Genomic DNA, 23,102 nt, shown 5'->3' with positions numbered 1-23,102 from the left:
TCAATTTGTATAAATCAACCAAATCGCTAATCGCCAATATATAGAATTTTCTTAAAAAAATTATAGTGATGATACATATATATATTTCCGTTGTGATGAGGTAAAATAAAAACACGGTTCAAAGTTTAAGTTTCAATTTCTATTTCCGTCCTCCTACATTTGTCCATGATAAAATGTTTCCGTTTCTCCAGGAATTAGCTCTTTTCTCATGAATCGATGTCAAACAAATTTTGATAAATAAAAATTTCTCTTGACAATCATGTCAATATACCAGGTTTTGACAGGGTTGAGACATTGTCTGATCTATAAACTTGAAGCTTCTTTTACGCCTTCCCCGATAGGAGAGACTTCATCAAAATAATTCACTCTGTTCCTGTGTGTATAAATTGATGTGAAATACTTTGAACATATACTAATAAGTAATGAATAATTGTCTTTATGAATACATAAATGTTTTTTTACTTGTTGTTAGTTTATTAGTTTTTGGAATATTTAATTTCAAAATCGGAAATTCTAACAATCGCATCAATCAAATCTTCCAGTCGTCCTGTCGATCATTGTGATTTTGTATTTAAAAAAATCATCATAATTTATATTTCATTTTTATAAGGTTTAGAAATCAGTTTTATGCAGATCCTTCCTATGTTAAGTATTTCTTTAGAACGTTTGAAAATAGTTCATTTTTATATAAACATCCAATTTTCTTACGGTTTGAAAAGTCCTTTTAATTATCTTTCTTGAAAGTTGAAAAAAATCTGAACATAGTGAGGGAAATTGATCATATAATAAATCATATTTACCTTTCTGAGCAGTACGTTAGAACAACGCCTTGTTGCCTTAAAAGGCTTCAGTTCGATTAGTAATGAACACAGGAAGAGAAAATATGTAGTGAAAACGAGACAATAATAAAAGTACTGACGTACTGTTAACTCGGAAGACCTCAAATATCTTGGTTTACTTGCCACTCTTCAAGCACAAAGGATTGTACGTGTCTTTATATGTATATTAAGGAGAGGAAGGCTTCGATATATATTTTCATTGTTTTATTTTATGATTTTTGTAATTTTAATAAGTGTTGCAGGGCTAGTGAGATAATAAAAATCATCAATTAAAACGTAAACATTTGATTTTAGTTGCCAGTAAATTTGTTGTTACTAATGAGGGCCCTCATGGGGTTTTTGATTATGTTATTACTTGGCCGTTTTTTTTAATGATTATTTGATTATTAAGCCAAATATTTCATGATTATTTGATTACCTAGGACTGTATTTTTAGTTTATGATTATTTGATTACTAAAGATAAGCAAATATTTAATGATTATGTGATTATATTGACAAAAAAATGGTGATTATGTGATTACTAGGACCCCCCAATGAGGGGCCTCACTAATACTGATTTGATAAGATTTCATATGTAAATGAAACGGTCCTACTCAAAAGCGCCCGGGAGCGCCCGGGAGCGCCCGGGAAAAGAAAAAGCGCCCGGAGAAAAGAAAAAGCGCCCGGGAAAGAAAAAATAGCGCCCGGGGAGAATAAAATAAATAATATTTTACAACATTAATGTTTTCTTGAATAAAAAAGGAAAATTTTGCTTGTTATGTCCTTAATATAAATGGGAAAATGCACGATGCTAAATCTAAAGTGTGTAGATGGTGTTGTTGCATTTTTACATTTTAGATTTCAAAATTTTATATAGTTTACTTATAGTTACACGGTGGGTATGGTTGTCCTGCGAGAGAACGTACTGTGCTGGTGATTCGGTCCTGACGGGTGCTGGTGAGTCCTGATTCTGTGCTGGTGGGTTTGTTTACATTGTATCAGAACGGCAATAAAACGACTGTTTTGTTGCTTAATTTTTCTCTGATGCATCACAAGTACCATGCAAAGTATATTACAACAATAATATATTGCAAAAGTCGTGCAAGTTCGTTTAACGGAATTGTCCTGACGCGGTGCTGGTGATTAGAAAAACGGTCCTGGTTCTGTGCTCCGATGTCCTGGTTCTGTGCCTTTATATTTTAGTTAAAAGTGGCATATATTCAAGATCATTGATCCTGTACTGTTATTGACTAATTAACTGTTGCCTGCTTTCTTGAAATTGACATTGTTTTGAATCCGTTTACTGTTATTATGGAAGAAAAAATACCCCTATTTTTTTTATTTTTTTTTTAAATTAACTGTAATCTTATTTATTGGCCTGTTAATGGAACCCTTCTTGTCCCCTTTTAAGATAAGAAAATATGTTTACGATTTTCGGGATTACGATCATTTTGCAAGATCACCAAAATATATATAAAGTAGATGATGTGGTATGTTTGTTGTCAATGGACAAGTTTCCTTAAGAAACCAGAGGAAGTATGTGTTAATAACCATACGTCATCGTAATACCTTCAACAATAACCCATTAAATAAAAATGTAAAAGGTTACCGTTTTGCATAAAAATGGTGAGAAAAAATATAGAACAAAGAACTTTCTGAGCGTTTGAATCATATGTCTTTAGCAGCTTAAATCACATTTTTATGTTTAAAATCTATTTAAAAGTATTTAAAACTAACGTTTGCTTTGTTAATTGTGCATTTCAAAATTCCCCAAGGGTTACTGGGAAATAGAAATATGGTCACTTGGTCTTCTCCTGAACGGCAGTAAAACGCTTGTTGAAGAGGGGCGTCCGTTTGGCTGTGCGGGATGTATCAAGTTCGCAGTCGCGTCCGGTCAGAATGGGGACATTTTCCAGTGGCAGTCCAAAATTCCACGACTATTGGCCTCTTTTATGACAAGACCTACCTATTGTATTTATTGTGAACTTGTTCTCGTCCTGAATATGCATGAAATATTTGCCACTGGACGTTAAGCAACCAACAATCAATCAATCAATAGCTTCATACTACTACGGAAGCCGATAAGGGCCATTCAAAAAAAATATTTTATGTCGTAATTACGACATAGCATGTCGTAATTTCGACATAACATGTCGTTATTACGACATCGCTATGTCGTAATTTCGACATAACATGTCGTTATAACGACATCGCTATGTCGTAATTTCGACATATCATGTCGTAATAACGACATCGCTTTATATAAAAGAATATGTATTATGATTGCCAAGAGACTAAATGACACAGATATTAACACCTATACGTCATCATAACGCCCCCAATAATTAGAAAAGCCCCCACATAGTCAGCTATAAAAGAGGGAGGAAAGCTACCAGAGGGAGAGTCCCCGAAATGCTGTGTGGCAGACAGTGTTATTATTCAATTATTAGCTCCCTTGGTAAAACTCCAAATTTCATATTTTATGTATTCTATTGTTAAATAATTTACATGAAGCTTAATAAGTATATATTCGTTAATTGCATAGCTTTTGCAATTTGAATTCATTGGTTAAAGATATTTATTTATATTGTAAAGTTTAACATTTGCATCGTCGCAAAATCTTTGGTTACCTTCTTTGGATACCTTCAGCGAGAAACTTAAATATGTTATAGATACTAATTCAGATTAACATTGCCCATAATGCTAGGGCTATACAGTCAAACAAAGTCGTTTAGATTAATAAGTTACCGGTCGTATAGAATAGATAGCAATAGTTATGCAGTCATACATGATGGAAGAATGAAATGTGGAATTATTAGAGGACTGAAATTTTACAACCAAGCCAAGCCAAGCTTTCCATCTCCCTTTAGATAAGCGCAAACTACATGGCTTCTTGGTGCAAGGGTGTATTGAAGTATTGATAGCTCTATTTCTACTTTCAAACGTTGGGCACGCGCGATGTTCCTACAAACCCTAGGATTTAAAACACAATCTTCGAAATTTCATCCGCAAAACAAAATAAAAAAGTTTGAAAACACGAACCAATATTAAAACAAATTCAATATATGTTTTGAATTATGTTTTTACAGCTCTTGGTCATCTCCTAAGTAATATCTAGTATATTTGAGGATTAAAAAAAGAAAGCTATGTGAAAAAAACGGATGTCCCCATCCAACGTTACATTTATGAAAAACTGTTTTAACTCTTATGTATAGTGATCCTATTTCTTATTCTCTGATCTTCTTGATTCTTGACAGGAACAACGACATGTGTCGGGTTCTTTGTGGCGTTAAAGCAGTTATTTTACCAAATGTCATTTGACTCGACTGCATATTATAGTAGAAAATGAATAAAAATAGTAAGACAATAATAATATCTAACAAAAGTACAAATATTTGCCTCATGTGAGTTCAAATATTGCTGATTCAATAAAATCTTCTCTACACAGTCGTTTTTCAAACGGTAGCCATTTTGTCCAAGTTGATATTTCATTTTTCAAAGCAGTTAAGGCATATTTTTTTTTATAATTGATCAAAACAAAAGTTAGATATACGAAGAGTAAAAAATGCCAAGATTCTTTCCTTATTAATTACATATTTGGGTCTTAAAAGAATAAAATGCCTCCATACATTACAAAACGGTGGCCAATTTTTCCAAATGTCTGAAAACGTCTCAAATCCTAAAGACGCTAATTTCCGAGGTTAAATGTGCTAAAGTTTCAATTAAATGTTTATGATAATTAAAACAAATCGTGTTATGAAATTTGGAGAAAGATGTTAATGATTGCGCCTGAAAAAAAATAGTGCATGTTAAATATCTTTAACCAATGAATTCAAATTGCAAAAGCTATGCAATTAACGAATATATATATACTTATTAAGCTTCATGTAAATTATTTAACAATAGAATACATCAAATATGAAATTTGGAGTTTTACCAAGGGAGCTAATAATTGAATAATAACACTGTCTGCCACACAGCATTTCGGGGACTCTCCCTCTGGTAGCTTTCTTTCCTCTTTTATAGCTGACCATGCGGGGGCTTTTATAATTATCGGGGACATTAATGTAATTTCTTTGTCATTAAGTCTCTTGCCAATCATAATACATATTCTTTAAAATATAGCGATGTCGTTATTACGACATAGCTATGTCTAATTACGACATGATATGTCGAAATTACGACATAGCGATGTCGTTATAACGACTTATCCCCGGCTTAGTATATATCTAGGATTTTGATTGGTTAACGCACGTCGTTACAAAACCCATAGCCCCTGGGTGTTGCTAACCCATATCCCCGGACGTTGCTAACCATTTTCCCGGGGAACTTCACGCAAGTTTTCCTTAGTTCCATGATTGCTTCTTGTGAAATATTGAATTCTGTAGATTATCCATGATGTTTTTAATCAAATATTTAATTCACTAACGATTGTGTTCTAATATGCCGATCATTTACACTCATTTCATTAAATACATCACTTGACTGCCACATTTTCAAGGAATGGGACTACTTGCCTAGCTATGCAAATTACCCACGTTAACGTCACACCATCTATGACGTAACTCTCACAACATTGAGCGCCAAATTTGACTCAATCCAGTTTCTCTGTCTTCCTATTAAAAACGTCTTATATTTGACTACCTGTAGGGTTCTACCAAAGGTAGTACCCTACACCCCGTAAAAAATATGTAAAATTTCCAAATTTCAATAAAACTTTTTTAGATTATGAAAAAAACGTTGTCTTCACGTTACACTTTGTACCCGATTTTCCATAAAACGGGCCCGATTCGGACTAAGACCGGGGATAAATTCGTTATCTACGTTCATATCCGTATATATGGATATTTTAACACCCTTCAGTACCCTGTACACCCTTCGGCTACGCCTCATGGTGTACTGGGGTACTTCAGGGTGTTAAAATATCCATATCTACGGATATGAACGTAGATAACTTATAATATTATGTCGAAATTACGACATAGCGATGTCGTTATAGCGACATGTTATGTCGAAATTACGACATGCTATGTCGTAATAATGACATAAAATATTTTTTTTGAATGGCCCTTATCGGCTTCCGTATACTACCAATTGAGTTTAAAAAAGAAATTCTTAGATTAAACACCTACATTTAACTTTAAAAGGTCATAACAGTTTAAAACAATACAAATCTACACACACACACAAACTGGCTTAATTTCAAATGGTTATCAACCTGAATCGCTATAAGATCATATATAAGCTCACCTGTGTCGAGGGGTCGTGTGAGGTTCATATATTGTCTTGGCGTCCGCAATTACAAAAAAGATCTTTTTTGAAATTACTTGACCAAATCAAGGACTTAAATTATATACGTCCCTGACCAAATGTTACCAAATGATTTTTCAAGAGTGAATCTAGGAAAAACTATATTCATCAACAAACATGACCACTGTCTGTTAAAATGTATTCGAGGTTTTAGTTACAGCCGATTCCATCGAGTATATAGGCAAACATAATATCTTTGGTTAGCTTGCTCCTTTCGAAGTAGCCTGGTCCTACAGACAGAAAGATGTGTCATTTGTCGGACTAGTATACTCTTAAAGTAGGGTAGTTTACATAACCTAACTATGACTTTTCTGTTCATCAAGCAATATAACCAAAGATATTCCCTTTGTCTTCACACTCATTGAAATCGGCTTTAATATTGCAAAAGTTCAAGCAATTAGGGCAAAACCGAGTAAAAAAAATCAAAATGTCTTTCCACCTTGCACATTTCAGAACATTCAGATCAGATAACGAAACTGGGTCCAGCAACATTTATACGCAATTTAAGATTTTGACCCTCACAGTTTCCTTTCACCTTCCATTCATGATAATTAAATTGAACTGTAAAACATTTCTTGGTACCTTCTTAATTCCTTTATAAGTCTCATGTAAACATAATTATGACAATAACTGTTGTGAGCACAAGATTCACTGCACACTTTTAAATTTCTGCTTCATCAAACATTAAAATGTGAACTTAAGTTTTGAGACTTTTAATCGACACGATTGATATTTTTGTATATGAGAACATGGTTTATCTATTAGTTGAAAATGCGGCATCGAACTAGCTTTCAGTACCTGCGAGCATTCGTTGTTCAATAATGTGTGTCTTTGTGTAATTATTTAATGTGATAAATTGTTGTGTTGGTACACCACTGTAACAATGAAGGAAGAAATGAGGAGGGTTGGTTGGGTGGAAGTGGGGAGGGGTATGCGGAGCGCTGACAAACATGTCTATGCGGCATGGGCTTTGATCATTGTTGAGGCATCAATGTAAGGGGCATTTAATATCCTAATGAAACTATTCTTATTTTAGATACTATATATTGTTCTTTGATATTGGACGAAAGATGTTGCCCTTTTATGTAATTATGTTATACAAGTTACGATCATTTGAAAACACATATTAAACAGCCAAATGGATGCACAAGAGCTAAATAGGAGTAATAGATCCTATTGACAACAATTAGCTGCCCAATTTTATTGATTTTGTAACATTTGTTTCAAATATGACCAACTTCTAATCCAAAATCACCAGCACCGTATCAGGACCCACCAACACAATGACAGGACCCACCAGCACAGTATCAGGACATGAGTAAATTGAGAAAATGCTAAATTTTTATAAATTGCAATGTTTTTTTAAAAAATAGTTTTGTCGTGTTGATTGCGGTATAGAAAGCGGACTCTATGAGCATTTTTGTTTTATTTTTTCAGTTCGAGATTTTCTGAAAATGAGCATTTTAGTGTTACGCTTACTGAAACAGTTTAGAGGGTCAACTTTTCAATGGTTTATATATGAACCCATAAGAAACAAAATTAAAAAATCTCAACTGTTTTCTTCCATTTTTTATTAGTGAAAACGTCAAAAATCATCATTTTCGTCTTTGTTTACATTTTTTCATTGATCACCAGCACCCGTCAGGACCGAATCACCAGCACAGTACGTTCTCTCGCAGGACAACCATACCCACCGTGAGTTAGTAAATATAAACAAGAGTTTATAGAAAAATCATGAACTATATTGTCTTCGATCAAAACGTATACTTCGTTATTTAAAAGTAAGCGTTGCCTGAGGTCTAATATTCGCAACTGCATGGTGAACACTTTTCAAAGTTTTGTATTTTACAAAACACACTTGAATTGACGGTTGAAGATTGAGGAAGGGTTTCAATATGCCTGCCACTAAGAAAAGAAAAGTTAAACCTACTGCAAAAGCTAAAGCTAATATGATATTCCGGAACTGTGGGATATGCCGTAAAAACTGTAAAATTGCTAGCATCTGCTGTGACAATTGTGATACTTTTTTTTTTTTTCTCGTCATATTTGCAAACGAGAAACAAATATAGACACAGTGATACAAATTAATAAACTAACCTTTCGCTTGAAACAGTATTTCTATCTTTCATTACGGACATTATAAAAGATCCCACCTGCCGACTGCTTTCTTGACCGTGTCATGATGAAATTGTGAAAGTGAGTAAGGGATGTTTTGGAACTTCAATTATCAAACAAATTGATTATAAAAACCGCAAATACAATGTAACATTTGTTTTTACTTTAACTGCTAAAAACCTATTATATTTGTCATCAAATGCAGCTCCGCGTTTGACACCTTCCTTTGAAATCATTTATAGAACTTTAATAAAGCGAAGGTCGGTTGATCAGTAATCACGTTGATTCTGTTAAACTGACTGTTTTATATACTTTGAATGTTAAAAAAAGATTGAATGGTCTCTTCTGATACTTTAAATATGTTGAAGTCAACCCATGCTTTGCAAATTTTAGGGGGGGGGGGGGCGCACGCCAGCCACGCCCCCGCCTAAATCCGCCCCTGGTCAATGAGACAACAATCCAACAACACAAATAACCAATAGACATATAGTGTACAACATACAACGTACGAGTAAAAGGAGATGTGTGATATACGTCAATGAGACAAAAATCAAACAACACAAATAACCAATAGACATCTAGTGGGCAACACACAACGTACGAGTAAAAGGAGGTGTGGGATAAACGTCAATGAGACAACAATCCATCAACACAAAAAACCAATAGATGTATTGTGGACAACACACAACGTACGAGTAAAAGGAGATGTGTAATATACGTCAATGAGACAACAATCAAACAACACAAATAACCAATAAACTTCTAGTGGACAACACACAACGTACGAGTAAAAGGAGGTGTGTTATATACATTAATGAGACAACGATCCAACAACACAAATAACCAATAGACATCTAGTGGACAACACACAACGTACGAGTAAAAGGAGGTGTGGGATATATGTCAATGAGACTACAATCCAACAACATTATAACCAATAGAAATCTAGTGGACAACACACAACGTACGAGTAAAATTAGTAGTAGGATATACGTTAATGAGACAACAATCCAACAACACAATTAACTAATAGACATCGAGTGGACAACACACAACGTACGAGTAAAAGGAGGTGTAGGATATACGTCAATGAGACAACAATCCAACAACACAAATAACCAATAGACATCTAGCGGACAACACACAACGTACAAATAAAAGGAGATGTGGGATATAGGTCACCAGGGAAAGGACTAGTGACTCTTACCAGGGAAATGACTTGTGACTGTCACCAGGGAAAGTACATTAGACTATCACCTGGGAAATGACTTGTGACTGTCACCAGGGAAAGGTCCTGTAACTGTCACCTGGGAAAGGACTTGTGACTGACACCAGGGAAAGTGCTAGTGACTCTTACCAGGGAAATGACTTGTCACTCTCACCAGGGAAAGTACATTAGACTGTCACGTGGGAAAGGACTTGTGACTGTCACCAGGGAAAGGACATATAACTGTCACTTGGAAAAGGACATGTGACTCTCACCAGGAAAAGGACACTTGACTGTGGCCAGGGAAAACATGCAAACTGAATAGGAGGTCCAAAATTAAACTTGTGGTACTCAAGTACAGAACGTGTAAAAGATGAGCCGTGCCAAAAGCAAGTTTATTGCAAGATGTTTATTTATGTCTTTACTTAGACTCGGGACGACTCAGAGCTTGACATTTAGTTTAAACGCTTGTCTATTGTTTAAGACTGTATGTTGACCTCTTTATTTAGACTCGGGACGACTTAGAGCTTGACATTTGGTATAGAAGCTTGTCTACTGTTTAAGACTGTATGTTGACCTCTTTATTTAGACTCGGGACTATTTAGAGCTTGACATTTTGTTTAGACGCTTGTCTACTGTTTAAGACTGTATGTTGACCTCTTTATTTAGACTCGGGACGACTTAGAGCTTGACATTTGGTATGGACGCTTGTCTATTGTTTTAAGACTGTATGTTGACCTCTTTATTTAGACTCGGGACGACTTAGAGCTTGACATTTGGTATAGACGCTTGTCTATTGTTTTAAGACTGTATGTTGACCTCTTTATTTAGACTTGGGACGACTTAGAGCTTGACATTTTGTATAGACGCTTGTCTATTGTTTAAGACTGTATGTTAACCTCTTTATTTAGACTCGGGACGACTTAGAGCTTGACATTTAGTAAAGACGCTTGTCTACTGTTTTAAGACTGTATGTTGACCTCTTTATTTAGACTTGGGACGACTTAGAGCTTGACATTTTGTAAAGACGCTTGTCTATTGTTTAAGACTGTATGTTAACCTCTTTATTTAGACTCGGGACGACTTAGAGCTTGACATTTGGTATAGACGCTTGTCTATTGTTTTAAGACTGTATGTTGACCTCTTTATTTAGACTTGGGACGACTTAGAGCTTGACATTTGGTATAGACGCTTGTCTATTGTTTAAGACTGTATGTTGACCTCTTTATTTAGACTCGGGACGACTTAGAGCTTGACATTTCGTATAGACGCTTGTCTATTGTTTAAGACTGTATGTTGACCTCTTTATTTAGACTCGGGACGACTTAGAGCTTGACATTTAGTATAGACGCTTGTCTATTGTTTAAGACTGTATGTTGACCTCTTTATTTAGACTCGGGACGACTTAGAGCTTGACATTTTGTATAGACGCTTGTCTTGTGTTTAAGACTGTATGTTTTGGTTTGGGATCTGTATATGTCTTTACTCAGACTCGGGACGATTTAGAGGTTGACATTTTGTATAAATGCTTGTCTATTGTTAAAGACTGTATGTTTTGGTTTGGGATCTGTATATGTCTTGAGGATATATGTGTTGTTGGGTTGCTGTATCATTGACTTACACACTAGATCAATAATTGAATCGTTGATATTTTACTGACTTTGGTGCTTTCAAAAATTGATAAAGCTGGTGAATATGTTACGAAACAGATCAACGCATGTACGCCGTTTCGTTTTACTATACACATCCAAAGAATGTTTATCAGTTTAGAAAACGGGAAACACAACTACCAGTATTGTATTGACAACTCTTTTAGTTTTCAAGACTACACTTAACATGACCTATAGATGTCTGTTGGCTGTTGTCTCGTTGGCTTGCTGTCTTATTGACGTCTAGCCTCGTTCTCGTTGGGTTGCTGTCTTATTGACGTCTAGTCTCGTTCTCGTTGGGTTGCTGTCTTATAGACGTCTAGCCTCGTTCTCGTTGGGTTGCTGTCTTATTGACATCTAGCCTCGTTCTCGTTGGGTTGCTGTCTTATTGACGTCTAGCCTCGTTCTCGTTGGGTTGCTGTCTTATTGACGTCTAGCCTCGTTCTCGTTGGGTTGCTGTCTTATTGACGTCTAGCCTCGTTCTCGTTTTATTCATACCAATTATTGCATCCAACAGGAGAATAAATTAAAGAAGCGAATCGTGTTACCCAAGCAAATGAGTTATTTTAATAGCGGTATAGAAAATCAAGAGACACTATAGGAATATAAAAGACAGCTACCTTAAAACAACACAGAAAAGTCTTTTACATTTGATATTATATTCATTCAATGTTCATGGTGCAGTCTAATAGATTAAAAATATCTTGAAAAATATTCAATTTTAGATGAATGTAGTTTTCTTCTAGTTTTAATTTTTCATGGAAGTCTGCTGCTAGTAATAGTGTATCAAATACTTCCTTTGTCAGAAATAATAATAGCGACAGATCAATAAAAATGGGATATCTATAGAATGTGGAAAACATTCAGTTGTATGTCATGAACATTGGACATTTTTATACTTGTGTTGAAACAACAAAGTATAGATTCTGTAGTCTTTGACATATAGTAAAGACACTTGTGTATTGTTGAAGACTCGGTATATTCACCTCTAGATGTCTTTTGCCTTTTTATGTAGCTAGATATAGGAAGATGTGGTGTGAGTGCCAATGAGACAACTCTCCATCCAAATAACAATTTAAAAATTAAACCATTATAGGTTAAAGTACGGCCTTCAACACGGAGCCTTGGCTCACACCGAACAACAAGCTATAAAGGGCCCCAAAATTACTAGTGTAAAACCATTCAAACGGGAAAACCAACGGTCTAATCTATATAAACAAAACGAGAAACGAGAAACACGTATAAATTACATAAACAAACGACAACTACTGTACATCAGATTCCTGACTTAGGACAGGTGCAAACATTTGCAGCGGGATTAAACGTTTTAATGGGCCCAAACCTTCTCCCTTTTTCTGAAACAATAGCATAACATCACAACATATAAAAACATACGATAAAATATCAATTAGCAGACTTAACTCAAGGTTACTGTCTTTCAACGTATACCCAACATTTTCTTGATTCAAACTGGATCAATCTTAACTAAAAAAATGATTGAGATAGACAAAATAGAAATCATTTCATATAAAACTTTAAAAAATTACAACACAAAACGAAAAGCGACCATCATAATACTGAGACACTTGTATATCAACATAGTGTACCACAATAACATATGAAAGGGTAATATAGTAGATTGTTACTCCAAGAAAACATTATCAACCAAGGAAAAGCCGACCAAATCATATGATAGGGTAATAGAGTATATTGTTATCCCGAGAAAACCAATGTCAAGCGAGGCAAAGGCGATGCTGACAGTGATTTCTTTAATAAAGGAAAATATATTTTAGACTAAGATAGATGCTTTTTCTATTAGTTGCTATTACATGACTTTGAACTAGCTGTCACTCAGTAACTGCGAGTACTCTCAGATATGTATATACTTGGTGTCTTTTTTGTTATTAGGGATGAGGGATGGATAAATACCCTGCCACGTCCGGTCTGTGTTTTTGTTTGATGTTTTTCTGCTTTGTATCGGTCTGCTGCGTTTAGACCTTTTCAATTGATTTTTATAGTTTGTTCTTATGTTGTGCTGTTACACCACTGTCCCACTGGCCAGGCTAGGGGGAGGGAAAAAATTAAGCGCTCACAAATATGTTTATAACCCCGCCACACTCTTTATGTCCCCTTTCCGAGTCAGGATCCTGTATTTCAGTGGTTGTCGTTGGTTCATGACATATTTGTTTTTCGTAAATTGTTTTGTTATTAATTTGGTCACTTGGGTTTTTCTCTTTGTTGAAGGCCGTACGGTTGCCTATAATTACTTACATCCACTTTATTTGAACTTTGGTGGATAGTTTTCTCGTTGACAATCATAACACATCTCCTACTTTTTATATAATTAGCAGTCTGTGGTTCCCCTTTCAGCTATTCGTTATCTTACTTTCTGCTTTCTGAAGGATATTATTCGTCATTGTGCGAAGTGCTCCTTTGAAGGAGGGATTTTCTATACCAGAACAGAACAGAGACCGTTCGTACGTCTGTCCGTTTGTTTGTGAGTTCCTGCGCTCGTTTTTCAGACGTCGCAATTTGTAATTTTAACCGAAACTGATCATAAACCGTGTGACAGAATCTTGTGGAACGTGCAAATTAATCTTACTCTATTAATATACTTTCAACCTCATGTTTTATTTCTTCTGTAACCGAGAGACTGTAAGTGCTACTGACATGACGATAAAAACAGCTAACACTTCAAACTATTAGGTCCTGGACAGCAATTAAACGATATAAAAACATGTAGTGGTCAACACTAATTTATAGAAACAACTGAATTGTTTCGATGTTCTTTAACGTACACTCTCTTTTCACGACGCATCGGATTAAAGGTTCCCATTTTGACCGAAATTGGCTGCGAATTTATACAACCGGGTCCGCACTGCAAAACGGACGCCAGAGGTCAGATGATGTCCAAAGTGATCATATTTCTATACCCATGTCCCCCTTGGAGTATGTCAAAATGTAACCAACTAGCTATTTAACATCATCTCGAAGCTGAAGGACACCTACGGGTGCGGGAATTCTCGCTACATTGAAGACTCATTGGTGGCATTCGGCTGTTGTCTGCATCGATGGTCGGGTTGTGGCTTTTACATATTCCCCATTTCCTTTCTCAATTTTACATGTATAATATCAAAGTCAGAAGATGTAGTTGATTGCCAATGAAACACTAACATGTATAATATGAAAATAAGAAGATGCAGTTGATTGCCAATGAGACACTTACATGTATAATATAATAGTAAGAAGATGTGGTATAATTGCCAATGAGACAACTTCATGTATAATATAAAAGTAAGAAGATGTGGTATAATTGCCAATGAGACAACTTCATTTATAATATAAAAGTAAGAAGATGTGGTATAATTGCCAATGAGACAACTTCAAGTATAATATAAAAGTAAGAAGATGTGGTATGATTGCCAATGAGACACTTACATGTATAATAAAATAGCAAGAAGATGTGGTATGATTGCCAATGAGACGACTTCATGTATAATATAAAAGTAAGAAGATGTGTTATAATTGCCAATGAGACACTTACATGTATAATATAGTAGCAAGAAGATGTAGTATAATTGCCAATGAGACAACTACATTTATAATATGAAAGTAAGAAAGACGCAGTTGATTGCCAATGAGACACTTACATGTATAATATAATAGCAAGAATATGTGGTATGATTGCCAATGAGACAACTTCATGTATAATATAATAGCAAGAAGATGTGGTATAATTACCAATGAGACAGTTATTAAAGTGAGAGGGTTAGCGCTATAGAACCAGGTTTAATCCACCATTTTCTACATTTGAAAATGCATGTACCAAGTCAGGAATATGACAGTTCTTTTCCATTCGTTTTTGATGCGTTTTGTTTTTTGATTTTGCCATGTGATTATGGACTTTCAAAATTGATTTTCCTCTGAGTTCAGTATTTTTGTGATTTTACTTTTTTTACTTGTATAATATAATAGCAAGAAGATGTGGTATGATTGCCAGTGAGACACTTACATGTATAATATAATAGCAAAAAGATGTGGTATAATTGCCAATGAGACACTTGCATGCAATTTTAGTTTCTTGATTATAATTCGGAATTTAGTATGACGTCAATTATCACTGTACTAGTATACATATTTTTAGGGGCCAGCTGAAGGACACCTACGGGTGCGGGAATTCTCGCTACATTGAAGACTCATTGGTGGCATTCGGCTGTTGTCTGCATCGATGGTCGGGTTGTGGCTTTTACATATTCCCCATTTCCTTTCTCAATTTTACATGTATAATATCAAAGTCAGAAGATGTAGTTGATTGCCAATGAAACACTAACATGTATAATATGAAAATAAGAAGATGCAGTTGATTGCCAATGAGACACTTACATGTATAATATAATAGTAAGAAGATGTGGTATAATTGCCAATGAGACAACTTCATGTATAATATAAAAGTAAGAAGATGTGGTATAATTGCCAATGAGACAACTTCATTTATAATATAAAAGTAAGAAGATGTGGTATAATTGCCAATGAGACAACTTCAAGTATAATATAAAAGTAAGAAGATGTGGTATGATTGCCAATGAGACACTTACATGTATAATAAAATAGCAAGAAGATGTGGTATGATTGCCAATGAGACGACTTCATGTATAATATAAAAGTAAGAAGATGTGTTATAATTGCCAATGAGACACTTACATGTATAATATAGTAGCAAGAAGATGTAGTATAATTGCCAATGAGACAACTACATTTATAATATGAAAGTAAGAAAGACGCAGTTGATTGCCAATGAGACACTTACATGTATAATATAATAGCAAGAATATGTGGTATGATTGCCAATGAGACAACTTCATGTATAATATAATAGCAAGAAGATGTGGTATAATTACCAATGAGACAGTTATTAAAGTGAGAGGGTTAGCGCTATAGAACCAGGTTTAATCCACCATTTTCTACATTTGAAAATGCATGTACCAAGTCAGGAATATGACAGTTCTTTTCCATTCGTTTTTGATGCGTTTTGTTTTTTGATTTTGCCATGTGATTATGGACTTTCAAAATTGATTTTCCTCTGAGTTCAGTATTTTTGTGATTTTACTTTTTTTACTTGTATAATATAATAGCAAGAAGATGTGGTATGATTGCCAGTGAGACACTTACATGTATAATATAATAGCAAAAAGATGTGGTATAATTGCCAATGAGACACTTGCATGCAATTTTAGTTTCTTGATTATAATTCGGAATTTAGTATGACGTCAATTATCACTGTACTAGTATACATATTTTTAGGGGCCAGCTGAAGGACACCTACGGGTGCGGGAATTCTCGCTACATTGAAGACTCATTGGTGGCATTCGGCTGTTGTCTGCATCGATGGTCGGGTTGTTGTCGCTTTCACACATTCCCCATTTTCTTTCTCAATTTTACTTGTATAATATAAAAGTCAGAAGATGTAGTTGATTGCCAATGAGACACTAACATGTATAATATGATAGCAAGAAGATGTGGTATGATTGCCAATAAGACAACTTCATGTATAATATAAAAGTAAGAAGATGTGGTATAATTGCCAATGAGACACTTACATGTATAACATAATAGCAAAAAGAAGTGGTATGATTGCCAATGAGACAACTACATGTTTAATATAATAGCAAGAAGATGTGGTATGATTTCCAATGAGACCACTACATGTATAATATAAGAGCAAGAAGATGTTGTATGATTCCCAATGAGACAACTATATGTATAATATAAAAGCAAGAAGATGCGGTATAATTGCCAATGAGACACTTACATGTATAATATAATAGCAAGACAACGTGGTATGATTGCCAATGCGACAACTTCATGTATAATATAAAAGTAAGAAGATGTGGTATAATTGCCAATAAGACACTTACATGTATAATATCATAGCAAGAAGATGTGGTATGATTGCCAATGAGACAACTACATGTATAATATAAAAGAAAGAAGATGTTGTGTGTTTGCCAATAAGACAAGTACATGTATTATATAAAGATAAGAAGATGTGGTATGATTGCCAATGAGACAACTTCATGTATAATATAAAAGTAAGAAGATCTGGTATAATTACAAATGAGACACTTACATGTATAATATAATAGCAAGAAGAAGTGGTATGATTGCCAATGAGACACTTACATGTATAATATAATAGCAAGAAGATGTGGTATAATTGCCAATGAGACACTTGCATGCAATTTTAGTTTCTTGAGTATAATTCGGAATTTAGTATGACGTCAATTATCACTGTACTAGTATACATATTTTTAGGGGCCAACTGAAGGACACCTACGGGTGTGGGAATTCTCGCTTCATTGAAGACTCATTGGTGGCCTTCTGCTGTTGTCTGCATCGATGGTCGGGTTGTTGTCGCTTTGACATATTCCCCATTTCCTTTCTCAATTTTACATGTATAATATAAAAGTAAGAAGATGTAGTTGATTGCCAATGAGACACTTACATGCATAATATGAAAGTAAGAAGATGCAGTTGATTGCCAATGAGACACTTACATGTATAATATAATAGCAAGAAGATGTGGTATGATTGCCAATGAGACAACTTCATGTATAATATAAAAGTAAGAAGATGTGGTATAATTGCCAATGAGACACTTACATGTATAATATAATAACAAGAAGATGTGATATGATTGCCAATGAGACGACTTCATAGATATAGGAAGATGTGGTGTGAGTGCCAATGAGACAACTCTCCATCCAAATAACAATTTAAAAATTAAACCATTATAGGTTAAAGTACGGCCTTCAACACGGAGCCTTGGCTCACACCGAACAAAAAGCTATAAAGGGCCCCAAAATTACTAGTGTAAAACCATTCAAACGGGAAAACCAACGGTCTAATCTATATAAACAAAACGAGAAACGAGAAACACGTATATATTACATAAACAAACGACAACTACTGTACATCAGATTCCTGACTTAGGACAGGTGCAAACATTTGCAGCGGGATTAAACGTTTTAATGGGCCCAAACCTTCTCCCTTTTTCTGAAACAATAGCATAACATCACAACATATAAAAACATACGATAAAATATCAATTAGCAGACTTAACTCAATCAAAAAACGTATGATTACACAAAGAACGAATAAATTTGATCTGCGATATCTGAATACAAATGCACAGTTAATTAAATATTAGAGACAAACAGTCATGGCCAAAAGACTATCAAATTAATTCAAACACACTGAGAAATATTTAACCAATCAATGTTCACTTTAGAAAAAAACCCGGTTTTTTATAATCTTGAAGTTTATACAAATGTTGTAAGAAAAAGTGAAAAATTGAAGATATTACAAATAATCAAAGCTGGTATACAGCCAAGATCCATATAAATAAAAAATGACAAAAAAGCATTATAAACAGTATCAACAGGTCGAATTAACAAGAAAATACGATTTGAGAGCACTCGCAGTTACTGACAGCTAGTTAAAAGCCAAAACCAATTAATAGTAAAAAATCATGCATCAGAGACTAAAATCGACTAAAACACATCACAGGGATTTAGTATTTTAACGTCATTAATAGTCAAAGAAGGCATGACTTGTGCAATGCCAAAAATAAATGTATCGACAGGTAGTAGTATAGTGAAGAGCGACTTATATAGAAATAAAAGTTAACGTGGCTGTGTCCCCTATACATCTCGCCTCAAAAGATAATGAAATTTAGTTATGTTTTAATTTGCTAATGACAAAATCAATATTAGTGCCAATGTGAACTATATTCAGAGATCTAATTACAATATTGGTACGATAACCCTTACTTATAAGTTTGTTTAAAGGTTCGATGAGTTTACAAGGATCACATAGTGATTTCCTCGCTTTAAGTACAATATTACCATAAAATTTAGGATGAGAAATACCATTTTTAATAAGCTTTCTACAGGTATAGCCAAATTTACTAATCAAATCTTTGTATCTATGAAAGAATTTAGTAAAAGTTTTAAGTAATTTATGGTATCGAAATCCCTGACACAACAATTTACCAGTGATACATTGATTACGTTCGTTAAAATCTATTACATCAGAACACACACGGACAAACCGAACGAGTTGCGATATAAAAACACTATGTATACTATGTATACTATAAAAGTAAGAAGATGTTGTGTGCTTGCCAATGAGACAACTTCATGTATAATATAAAAGTAAGAAGATATGGTATAATTGCCAATGAGACACTTACATGTCATATAGTAGCAAGAAAATGTGGTATAATTACCAATGAGACAACTACATGTATAATATGAAAGTAAGAAGACGCAGTTGATTGCCAATGAGACACTTACATGTATAATATAATAGCAAGAAGATGTGGTATAATGACCAATGAGACACTTACATGTATAATATAATAGCAAGAAGATGTGTTTTGATTGCCAATGAGACACTCACATGTATAATATAATAGCAGGAAGATGTGGTATAATTGCCAATGAGACAACTACATGTATAATATGTCAAAATCATGTTTCAATCAGATCAGAAACATTGGACGGATTCGACCATTTATTACAGAAGAAGCATGCAAAACGTTACTATGCTCTCTGTAACCTCCCGTTTAGATTATGGTAACGCATTACTGTATGGACTCCCAGCAACATCTATTCAAAGGTTACAACGAGTCCAAAACACAGCAGCTAGTCATTACAAGGAAGAGGAAGTACGAACACATAACACCAATCCTCAAGTCTCTCCATTGGCTGCCTGTAACATACCGATGTCAGTATAAACTTCTTGTGTATGTGTTCAAGGCTTTGCACGAGGAGGCACCGGTCTATCTACAAGAACTCGTTTAAATATACAAACCAATGCGAGCACTTAGATCTGAAAATTCCATGATTTTAACAACGCCACGTGTAAGAACTAAAACATATGGGGAAAGAAGATTCGACAAAGCAGCAGCCGTTCTGTTGAATGATTTACCAAGTGATCTACGAAACATCCATTGTGTGAATGTTTTTAAGAAAAATTTGAAGCAAGAAGATGTGGTATAATTGCCAATGAGACACTTGCATGCAATTTTAGTTTCTTGAGTATAATTCGGAATTTAGTATGACGTCAATTATCACTGTACTAGTATACATATTTTTAGGGGCCAGCTGAAGGACACCTACGGGTGCTGGAATTCTTGCTAAATTGAAGACTCATTGGTGGACTTCGACTGTTGTCTGCATCGATGGTCGGGTTGTTGTCGCTTTGACATCTTTAAGGTAGATTTATGGTATACCGCCATCTTGGATTGTACAATCACAGTACACAATCGGGCATATTTTGAGACAGATTTGCAAATCAATGGTTAGACTGTTTTTTTCTATTTAAGGAAACTTGTTAATTAATCGTATTATACAAAATATTTTAACAAATATCATTTTTTTGGGGTTTAAAAATCATTTTTTTCAAATGAGCCATTTAAGGGGAGATAACTCTTTTAGTACAAAATTTATACTGGGCTAATAGGGAAATTTTTTATTTTTACTTGTAGCAAGAAAACAAGTTCGGTGACACCATGTTTTCTTTTTATTTTCTTAAAACGTATTATGAAACCTTTCTTCTCACAATTTATTTCAAAATTCTATCTCTTAGAATTTTTTGTGTATTTTCATGAACAAACTAACCAAATTTTGGCAATTTTCAACGACTCATAGCTTGAAAAATAGCACGGTGACCCATACTTTTTATTAAATTTTTGAAAAGAGCATAGTAAAATCTTCATTTTTGCAAATTATCAGATAATTCTGTCTCAAAAAATATATACTGGTGATCTACCTTAAGTACTTCTAAACATACAATATCAGGTCAATGTCAGAAAAATATATATTTTTTGTTATACTGCTACAGATAAAAAGTTACAAATAATTTACTGAGTGGCTGTACCAGGTGTGGCGGTCTATAATTGGATCATACCTTTGTTTTGGAAAATAAGAAACATTACGTGAATATTACGGAAAAGTAGACAACAACTATTTTTTCTTTTATTCGGGAACCCCTCTTTTTGAAATGTCTGGATTCGCCCCTGTTGCTAATCTACCACTTTAGAACCGAATCACGGTTTTGCTATATATCCAAGTTTGTTGTAGACGTCGTAGTCCGGATAATCACGAAGCAGATACAGTCTGATAGCTACCCGAATCAAAACAACAGAAATAGGACTCTCACTATAGAAAACGATAGAAATGTATGTCGTATATTTACAATTGGATGAATCTTTCAAAAAGTTATTTTAAATAATGTAAATTATGATTTCTTAATATTGATGTATTACTCTTCATTTGAAAATACTATCACATGTTTTCCTTTGATTGAAAGAAATTCAAATTCATTTGTCAGAACCTAATACAAAAGGTTATTTCAGAGCTAGGTAAGTCTTTACTTTGGGACTAATACAAAAGGTTATTTCAGAGCTAGGTAAGTCTTTACTTTGGGACCTCCTTTCAGCAGATACAAAAGGTTATTTCAGAGCTAGGTTAGTCTTTACTTTGGAACATCCTTGACAGAACCTAATACAAAAGGTTATTTCAGAGCTAGGTAAGTCTTTACTTTGGGACCTAATACAGAAGTTTATTTCAGAGCTAGGTAAGTCTTTACTTTTGTCAGAACCTAATACAAAAGTTTATTTCAGAGCTAGGTAACTAAAGTCTTTACTTTGTCAGAACCTAATACAAAAGGTTATTTCAGAGCTAGGTAAGTCTTTACTTTGGGACCTCCTTGTCAAAACCTAATACAAAAGGTTATTTCAGAGCTAGGTAAGTCTTTGCTTTGGGACCTAATACAAAAGGTTATTTCAGAGTTAGGTAAGTCTTTACTTTTGTCAGAACCTAATACAAAAGGTTATTTCAGAGCTAGGTAAGTCTTTACTTTGTCAGAACCTAATACAAAAGGTTATTTCAGAGCTAGGTAAGTCTTTACTTTGTCAGAACCTATACAAAAGGTTATTTCAGAGCTAGGTAAGTCTTTACTTTGGGACCTCCTTTACAAAAGGTTATTTCAGAGCTATGTAAGTCTTTACTTTGGGACTTCCTTTTCAAAGGGTTATTTCAGAGCTAGGTAAGTCTTTACTTTGGGACCTCCATTACAAAGGGTTATTTCAGAGCTAGGTAAGTCTTTACTTTGGGACCTCCTTTACAAAAGGTTATTTCAGAGCGAGGTGAGTCTTTACTTTGTCAGAACCTAATACAAAAGGTTATTTCAGAGCTAGGTAAGTCTTCATTTTGGGACCTCTTTACAAAAGGTTATTTCAGAGCTAGGTAAGTCTTTACTTTGGGACCTCCTTTCAGCAGATGCTCGGATTTTTACCAAATTAAATATTTTGCTTCATTCAGCTTTGATTGTCGCTTATGCCTAATTTGGCTCCAATATTTAAGGCAATGCAACAGGAAAAAATATAAAGATGACCATTTCCGAAAACCCTACTCGGCATGGTTCAAATGTTATGGTAATGTATTGGTTTGATTGACAGCTAAGCCAGTACAACATTGCCATGTGACAGTCAATTTCTAAAGTTAATTCGCTGATCGTGGTTAAAGGGGCGGATGAAATAATCTTAGAATCAAATCACGCTTCGTTCACATAAATGGTTAAGATATTATTAGCCGTTCTGCGTCATTTGACACCGTATCTTGCCTTGGATAAATTTCATGTCGCCTTGGAACTTTTTTTTTTGTCGACACCCGACCTTTTCTCTTCCCGCGACAGCATTCTTTTTTTTAGAGTAATTACCTTTCCCAGCGATGCTTCGAAGGGTAATAGTCACACAATGTTGCCTTAACTTCCTCAGTCTGTCCGTCGGTCCGTCCGTTCGTGACACCCCTGTTGACACTCTTGAATCAGCATCCTTCAAGGGATCTAAACATGGCAAATTAGTTTTTTTAACACACTGCGATATGTTTTTTTTTCACTTGCCATAATGAACTTTATAGGTAAACGTTTTCAAACTG

Source organism: Mytilus trossulus, chromosome 11, assembly GCF_036588685.1.
Source record: "Mytilus trossulus isolate FHL-02 chromosome 11, PNRI_Mtr1.1.1.hap1, whole genome shotgun sequence".
Taxonomy (NCBI): Eukaryota; Metazoa; Mollusca; class Bivalvia; order Mytilida; family Mytilidae; genus Mytilus; species Mytilus trossulus.
Note: the sequence above shows the minus strand (reverse complement) of the source record.